We start from the raw sequence: 9,790 nt of genomic DNA, 5'->3' as shown, positions 1-9,790 counted from the left end.
CAAATCCCCATTTTTCGTGGTGTACGGCCGTCACCCTCTTCCCCCCCTCCCTACCCCCTTGCCCTCTGGTCTGCCCGCTGTGGATGAAATTTCTCGTGACCTTTCCATTATATGGAGAGAGACCCAAAATTCTCTCTTACAGGCTTCTTCACGCATGAAGAGGTTCGCGGATAAGAAAAGAAGAGCTCCCCCCGTTTTTTCCCCTGGAGACAAGGTATGGCTCTCCGCTAAATATGTCCGCTTCCGTGTCCCTAGCTACAAGTTGGGACCACGCTATCTTGGTCCTTTCAAAATTTTGTGTCAAATTAATCCTGTCTCTTATAAACTTCTTCTTCCTCCTTCTCTTCGTATCCCTAATGCCTTTCACGTCTCTCTTCTCAAACCACTCATCCTCAACCGTTTTTCTCCCAAATCTGTTCCTCCCACTCCTGTTTCCGGCTCCTCGGACGTCTTCTCTGTCAAGGAGATTTTGGCTGCCAAAAAGGTCAGAGGGAAAAATTTTTTTTTAGTAGACTGGGAGGGTTGTGGTCCTGAAGAGAGATCCTGGGAACCTGAGGACAACATCCTTGACAAAAGTCTGCTCCTCAGGTTCTCAGGCTCCAAGAAGAGGGGGAGACCCAAGGGGGGGGGTACTGTTACGCCGAGCGCTCCGGGTCCCCGCTCCTCCCCGGAGCGCTCGCTTCACTCCCTCCGCTGCAGCGCTCCGGTCACGTCCTCTGACCCGGGGCGCTGCGATCCTGCTGCCAGCCGGGATGCGATTCGCGATGCGGGTAGCGCCCGCTCGCGATGCGCACCCCGGCTCCCCTACCTGACTCGCTCCCCGTCTGTTCTGTCCCGGCGCGCGCGGCCCCGCTCCCTAGGGCGCGCGCGCGCCGGGTCTCTGCGATTTAAAGGGCCACTGCGCCGCTGATTGGCGCAGTGGTTCCAATTAGGGTTTTCACCTGTGCACTTCCCTATATTACCTCACTTCCCTTGCACTCCCTTGCCGGATCTTGTTGCCTTAGTGCCAGTGAAAGCGTTCCTTGTGTGTTCCTTGCCAGTGTTTCCAGACCTTCTGCCGTTGCCCCTGACTACGATCCTTGCTGCCTGCCCCGACCTTCTGCTACGTCCGACCTTGCTTCTGCCTACTCCCTTGTACCGCGCCTATCTTCAGCAGCCAGAGAGGTGAGCCGTTGCTAGTGGATACGACCTGGTCACTACCGCCGCAGCAAGACCATCCCGCTTTGCGGCGGGCTCTGGTGAAAACCAGTAGTGGCTTAGAACCGGTCCACTAGCACGGTCCACGCCAATCCCTCTCTGGCACAGAGGGTCCACTACCTGCCAGCCGGCATCGTGACAGTTACAAACTTCTTGATAATGTTGCGCACTGTGGACAAAGGCAAATCTAGATCTCTGGAGATGGACTTGTAACCTTGAGATTGTTGATATTTTTCCACAATTTTGGTTCTCAAGTCCTCAGACAGTTCTCTTCTCCTCTTTCTGTTGTCCATGCTTAGTGTGGCACACAGACACACAATGCAAAGACTAAGTGAACTTCTCTCCTTTTTATCTGCTTTCAGGTGTGATTTTTATATTGCCCACACCCGTTACTTGCCCCAGGTGAGTTTAAAGGAGCATCACATGCTTGAAACAATCTTATTTTTCCATAATTTTGAAAGGGTGCCAATAATTTTGTCCAGCCCATTTTTGGAGTTTGGTGTGACATTATGTCCAAATAGCTTTTTTCCTCCCTATTTTGGTTTAGTTCCAATACACACAAAGGGAATAAACATGTGTATAGCAAAACATATGTTATTGCAATCCTTTTCTGTGAGAAATACTTCATTTTCTAAAATAATTTCAGGAGTGCCAACATTTATGGCCATGACTGTATGTGTATGTATGTATGTGTGTATGTTCCAGCATCACGTCCAAACGGCTAAAGGTATTAACATGAAACTTGGCACACATGTTACTTATATGTCAACAACTAAACATAGGATCGGTAATTTAACCCTTATGAGGATGGGATATGAGGTTGAGATATGAGGCCGGAATATGAGGTCGAGATAGGAGGTTGGAATAGGAGGTCGGGATAGGAGGTCAAGATGTGAGGTCGAGATATGAGGACAGGATATGAGGTCAGGATAGGTGGTCGGGATATGAGGACGGGATATGAGGTCGAGATATAAGGACGGGATAGGAGGTCAGGATATGAGGTCAAGATATGATGATGGGATATTAGGATGGGATATGAGGTCGAGATATGAAGTTGAGAAATATGGACAGGATATGGGGGTTGGGATATGACAACAATATATGAGGACGGGATTTTAAGTCAAAAGCTTCCTCCTGTTGATTTTCCTCCCCAACAAGGTTCAGGAAGGAAAAACTGGGCAACACCGGGTACTCAACTAGTAGACAGTAAAACTCAATGTGCAGATAATAAAAGAAAAGACTCGGCGACCCACCATTCTGCAGAAACGTCTTTTATTCCATCAGGCAATCACAGAAAGCACATAATGCAGGGAAGGGCAAGGAGTGAGGCAGGGGGTGCGGGTAGGACTGCACGGTTTTGTGCCGGTCTGGCACTTCCTCAAGCTACATGTACACGGGTCTTCTACTGTGGTCTGAGATCAAGCAGACCAGAGCGGAAGATAGCCGATAACACTGATCAGTGCTATGCCCTATGCATAGCCCTGAACAATATTAGCAATCAAATGATTGCTATAGATAGCAATCCCCTCTCCCAATAAAAATGTAAATTGTCCTTTTTTTCCATATTTTCCCAATAAGCGTAAAAAAATTAATTAAACATATTTGATATCGTCGCATTCATAAATGTCCGAAATATAAAAATATAGTGTTAATGATCCCATATGGTGAACAGTGTAAACGTAAAAAATAAAATAAAATTCAAAAATTGCTGCTTTTTTTTCACATCATATTCCCAAAAAATTATAAAATATGTATTAAAATTGTTATATAAGCAAATGTGGTATCAATAAAAAGTGCAGATCATGGCGCAAAGAATGAACCCTCATATCGCCGCTGAAAAATACTGAAAAATGAAAAAGTTATAGATCGTCAAACGTACTAATTTGGTTAAAAAGTTTGAGATTTGTTTAAAGCGGTACAATAATAGAAAAGTACGTAATCATGGGTATCATTTTAATCGTGTTGACCCACAGAATAAAGAAAACATGTAATTTTTACTGTAAAGTTTACAGTGTAAAAAAGAAACCCTCCAAATTTAGCAAAATTGTTGTTTTCAGTTAAATTTCCTCACTAAAAATTTTTTGGGGGGGGTTCGCTGTACATTTTATGGTAAAATGAGTGGTGTCATCATAAAGCACAATTGCTCACGCCAAAAAAAAAAAAAAAACCTCATATGGGTCTGTGGATGGAAATATACAGTGGGGCAAAAAAGTATTTAGTCAGCCACCAATTGTGCAAGTTCTCCTAATTAAAAAGATGAGAGGCCTGTAATTTTCATCATAGGTATACCTCAACTATGAGAGACATAATGAGGAAAAAAAAATCCATAAAACCACATTGATTTTTAAAGAATTTTTTTGCAAATTATGGTGGAAAATAAGCATTTGGTCACCTACAAACAAGCAAGGTTTCTGGCTCTCACAGACCTGTAACTTCTTCTATAAGAGTCTCCTCTGTTTCCACTCTTTACCTGTATTAATGGCACCTGTTTGAACATGTTATCAGTATAAAAGACACCTGTCCACAACCTCAAACAGTCACACTCCAAACTCCACTATGGCCAACACCAAAGAGCTGTCAGAGGACACCAGAAACAAAATTGCAGACCTGCACCAGGCTGTGAAGACTGAATCTGCAATAGGCAAGCAGCTTGGTGTGAAGAAATCAACTGTGGGAGCAACTATTAGAAAATGGAAGACATACAAGACCACTGATAATCTCCCTCGATCTGTGGCTCCACGCGACATCTCACCCCGTGGTGTCAAAATGATCACAAGAATGGTGAGAAAAAATCCTAGAACCACATGGGGGAACTAGTGAATGATCTGCAGAGAGCTGGGACCAAAGTAATAAAGGCTACATCAGTAACACACTACACCGCCAGGGACTCAAATCATGCAGTGCCAGACATGTCCCCCTGCTTAAGCCAGTACATGTCCGAGCCCATCTGAAGTTTGCTAGAGAGCATTTAGATGATCCAGAAGAGTATTGGGAGAATTTCATATGGTCAGATGAAACCAAAGTAGAGCTTTTTGGTAAAAACTCAACTTGTCTTGTTTAGAGAAGAAAGAATGCTGAGTTGCATCCAAAGAACACCATACCTACTGTGAAGCATGGGGTGGAAACATCATGCTTTGGGGCTGTTTTTCTGCTAATGGACCAGGACGACTGATCCGTGTAAAGGAAAGAATGAATGGGGCCATGTATCATGAGATTTTGAGTGAAAACCTCCCTCCATCAGCAAAATCAGACAATGTGATTTTACTGATTCTTTTCTCATTATGTCTCTCATAGTTGAGGTATACCTATGATGTAAATTACAGACCTCTCTCATCTTTTTAAGTGGGAGAACTTGCACAATTGGTGTCTGACTAAATACTTTTTTGCCCCACTGTAAAAAAGAGTTATGGATTTTAGAAGACAAGGAGGAAAAAACGAAAACGCAAAAATAAAATTGGCCTGGTCCTTAAAGCGTACCCGTCAGATCCTACAATTTTTTTTAAATCTATTACTCAGTACCTAATCCTGACCATGTACTTCTAATTTTTATGTGTCTAGCACCTTTATTTATTTTCTTATTGCACTTTTAATTTAGCTCACCAGTCTGAATTCATCTATAAGGGAGGGGGCGTGGCCTCACTCTGGAGGTCTCCGCCTCCTCCCTCAGAATGCTGTCTGCTCACATCTCCCCTAGCATTAGCAAAATTACAACTCCCAGCTTGTCCTCACTGACAGTAGTGGGACACAAGCTGACAGTGGGAGGATTTTTACTCCAGCTGTGAGCCCTGCACTCACAGCTGTCAATCAAGGAAGTGGGTCCATGACGTAGGTGATGATGCATGGACACAGCAGAACTAGTATGTGTCCAAGCAGGCAGGGGGGGCAGTTGTTTGACTGGCTTTTTCAGTATGAAATACTGAACATTTTCTAATGAAAGCAATTGTAAAACCTATTGGTTTTGCATGCTTTACAACATATCAAAAGTTTTTGTATCTGACAGTGCCCATTTAAGGTCAAAATGGGCTTGGTCCTTAAGAGGTTAAAGAATACCTGTCACCAAACTAAACTTTTAATGTATTTTTCCTTATGTAGTTATAAGACACTTTGCTGTTTACTGGCTGTTAAAATTCTCAACCTTTATGTGTTTTTAATGTGATTGAAAAATTGACCACTAGTTCTGTTCTTTTCCCTTTCACAAGTCAAACAGTTAGTTTGGTCTCCTCCTGGCAAGAGACCAAACTCAGGAAGTGCGTAGACTTCGGAGATGTCGCGCCTCTGGGGGAACGCCCACATTCTCCTGCTGCACACAATGTGAGCAAGGGGAAAGGTATGATACAGAGCACGGAAATTTTTAAGGGCAGGAGGGGTGTTAGGAGTAGTGAAGGAATATAATCTGTTAGTTTAGAAAATACAATTTGATGACAGGTACTCTTTAAGATTAACCCATTCACTGCTCTAGATCACTGGGGATACTTACTTAAAAAGTTAATCTGAAGATAGACTATACATGACCTTATCATAGGACAAGTGATCAGTGACTGATCACTGGGGTTCCCACTGCTGGTTTTTGACAATTCCTAGCACCAATAGTGTTTGTAGTTCCCAGCTGTCCATAGACTTTCAATATGACATATAAGTCTACACTGCGATAACATTAAAAGACTATTTTAATCCAGAAAAAAAAATTTGAAGGGTGCACAGGGTGATGTAAAAAACAAACAAACAAAAAAAAAATAATCACCTGCCCCATTTTCCCACAGCTGCCGTTGCAATGTCTCCCAGTCTACTTACCACTGCTTCTTGGTTCCTATGATGGTCAATGAACACCACTGCAGAAAACAACTGAGGGTCCTACCTGAGGAACACAATCCCTCTGAATGGAAAAAAAATGATACATTTTACACTGAAACATTATTACTGCCAGTACTTCTTTTTCCACACCCTAAAGTACTTCTCCAAATACTCCTTTAACAGTTAAAGCGTACCTGTCATATCACAAAAAAATAATAATGCATGTACATGTTACTCAGTTCATGCAGATGCTTTACATGTCTTTTTATGTATTTTGTTCATAAATCCCTTCCTTCTACTGCTCACTGATCTTGATATCCACAGCTTAGGAAGGGCTGTTTCTGAGATAAGCACTGAGCCCGCCCTCACTCACCAAGTGTTCACTTCCTCCCTGAGTCTGCTATGCTGAGTCTTTTCATCCAATCACGGCAGGCTGCTCTTTAACCCCTCCTCTCTGTTTCCCGGCTGCAGTCTGACAGGACAGGAGTGAGCACAGAGGAGTGCAAGTTCCGCCCTCACTTCCTGGACTTTGTGCTTCAGCTGGGTCAAAGATGATGATGCAGCCAGACAGCATTATGTTCTGGATGGTATGGGGACCCCTAGTGGTGTTTGTTTATTTTTTTTATATTTTCTATAAAAAAAAGAGATAACATTTTTTATTAAAGCGTACCTGTCAGATCAGCCAAAAAAAACGAAACTGTTATATGTTGCTCAGTATCTCATCCTGATCGTGTACATGTCATTTTTATGTGTCTATGGCCTATATTTCTCTCAGAATTAGCTTTATTTCTGAATTACCTTAATGTTGTTTACCAGAAGCAGGGGAGTAGGTCCCTTTCTTCTCCTCAGGTGATAACCACTCCCCCTCATCCCCCTCTCTCCTCATCTGTAGCCCTTTCCTTTTCTGATTTTATGCTATACACACACACACTGTGCGCTTACAGCTTTTTCTAAACTACAGCTCCCAACATGCCCACACATCCTATGAGTTGTAGTTTTGCAACAGCTGGAGGCATATGATTGGTAAAACTCAGATTTACAGCAGTGTTGCTGCAGGCTGTGTTCCTCCTACTGTTGCAAAACTACAGCTCCCAGCATGCCCAAACATCATTTGGCTGTGAAGGCATGCTGGGAGTTGTAGTTTTTCAACAGCTGGAGAAATATGATTGTACACACACACCGACTTCATTTATTCATACACATGCACATTACCTAGACAACACAGATTTACACACATACATATATATCCATTCACACATATATACATGCAGGGACGCTTACTTTTTGAACAAAAAAATCCTCCATTCAGTCCCCATCTTCAGTCACCAGCTTCTTTCATCATCTGCTCACAGGCAGCAGTGTACTCCCACCCCATCTCCTCACACAGGAGACTGTGAAGTAAACACAGACAGTGAGGGAGCCAATCACAGCAGCTTTAGATCTGCAGATCTGTCAATCATGAAGTGGGTCCATGACGTAGGTGATGATGAGTGGACACAGCCAGGCTGGTATGTATCCCAGGAGGCAGGGAGGCAGTTTTTTGACTGGCCTTTTCAGTATCAAATACTGAATTTATTTTTTATGAAAGCAATTGAAAAATCTATTGGTTTTGCATGCTTTACAACACATCAAAGCTTTTTATATCTGACAATGCCCATTTAAGTACCGTATTTTTCGCCGTATAAGACGCACTTTTTCTTCCCCAAAACTGGGGGAAAAAAGTCGGTGCATCTTATACGGCGAATACACCATTATCGCGGCGGTCCCTGCGGCCATCAACGGCCGGGACCCGCGGCTAATACAGGACATCACCGATCGCGGTGATGCCCTGTATTAACCCTTCAGACGCGGCGATCAAAGCTGATCGCCGCGTCTGAAGGGAAAGTGACACTAACCCGGCTGTTCAGTCGGGCTGTTCGGGACCGCCGCGATTTCACCACCGGGAGGGACACTTTTCCATTCAGGGATCTCCTGTATGGCCAGCGCTCTCCTTCCTCGTCATCACGTCGTCGCGTACATGCGTCGGCATACGTAACGACGTGATGACGGCGACGGAGAGCGAGGATACCCGGCCGGCAGCAGAGACGTTCCGGAGCGACGGGGACACGGCGACAGCGATGGAGCGACATCCAGGGCAGCGGTGACGGGTCCGGAGCGGCGGGGACACGTGAGTATTACCTTCTATGCAGTGGTCTTCAATCTGCGGACCTCCAGATGTTGCAAAACTACAACTCCCAGCATGCCCGGACAGCCAACGGCTGTCCGGGCATGCTGGGAGTTGTAGTTTTGCAACATCTGGAGTTCTGCAGGTTGAAGACCACTATTGGGTTCAAAATCTTACATTTTAGATAGATTTTGATTTTGAATATAGATTTTGCAACAAAAAATTGGGTGCGTCCTATAGGGCGAAAAATACGGTATATTAGAAAGGTTAATGTTTTGCCAAGATGTACAACATAGAAAACGTTTTTGATTCTGACAGTGCCCACTTAATAACAAAGTTAGATCACACGCAGTATCTGACATCTAGTTAACTGTAAATTGTCTATCTACAATGAAGGAAATCCATGAGACTCAGTAATCATGAAATGGTGGCTGATAAATCTGCTGATATCTACAACATTCCCACCATATGCCCAAAAGTTCCAGTAGTCCTCACTTGTGTGATGTCCTGGGACGACACTCACACAGCAATTTATAAGATATAAAATAAAATGTCCTTCCCCAGTTATTGGATGAAGCAGATAACAGATGTTAATATAAGCAGCAGTGCACAGTTAGTCTGGTTAATGTAATATATACACGGCTACTTTATTTACTGGACCTGTGATGTCTACATGTTTACAATGAAATATATTGTGCTTTTCTGCAAATCTTCTCTGGCAATTGACCAGATTAGTTCTTACCTGGCATTTTGCGTTGCGTTGCGCTGCAATAAAGTGGCATGGTAAAGTGATAGATGAAGTCCATCTGCTTGGCCTATTTCTTCATGTTTGAAGGTGTTTACGTACAAGTAAGCCCCGTATTTCTCATCAGCCAAAGCGTAACTTCTTTTTTACCTCTTACTGCCAAGAAACTGACTCACTGTTTCCCTTCGAGCCCTTTTCAAAACTCTGAACATGTCCAAGAGCAGCAAAACCCAGTATTTATAGGAAGCTATATCCACAGCAAAGCATTAAAGGGGTCATTTTTCTTGTCTAAATTGATTCTCTACCTTTCATCATTTTTTATCATTGTTAGGTCCAGAACTCTGAGCTGCTTCTCTTTTGTAACATATTTGTATAGTTGGAGTTTTTTCAATTTTTTTATTTATTTGCTTCAAATCTTCTGTGTGGACATAGATATACAAGTAACACACTGGCATTCTGTAGGCACAGGAATATATTGAAATGGCTTGCTCAATATTACATATCAGATTTATTTAGCTTCGGACTGGCCCACTAGGGAGCTGGTGAATTCCCCCATGGTCCCGTGAACTAGAGTAGGCCCCTCTTGTGTCTGGTAACTGTTAGGTGGACCCCGAGAATCAATACCACTGGTGTTTCCCCGACATTCCAGATCTACACTGTTTTCATTGTGTTAATGTCATTGGCAGGCTTGGTGCAAGGATTTTTGCCACCCTAGGTGAAAGCTAATGTTGCTACCCCTTGACCCTGCCCATTGGCTCCTCCTGAAGTTTGGAGGCGCACACAATGTCAGGATGTTGGAGGAACCTGACTTTAGTGATCGCCCCTGTCTGCCTCAGAAGTGACACTGCGCTCCTCCAGCAGGCTTAAAAAAGCTGATTATTATAGTACGGGTG

Source organism: Hyla sarda, chromosome 3, assembly GCF_029499605.1.
Source record: "Hyla sarda isolate aHylSar1 chromosome 3, aHylSar1.hap1, whole genome shotgun sequence".
NCBI classification, from domain to species: Eukaryota; Metazoa; Chordata; class Amphibia; order Anura; family Hylidae; genus Hyla; species Hyla sarda.
Note: the sequence above shows the minus strand (reverse complement) of the source record.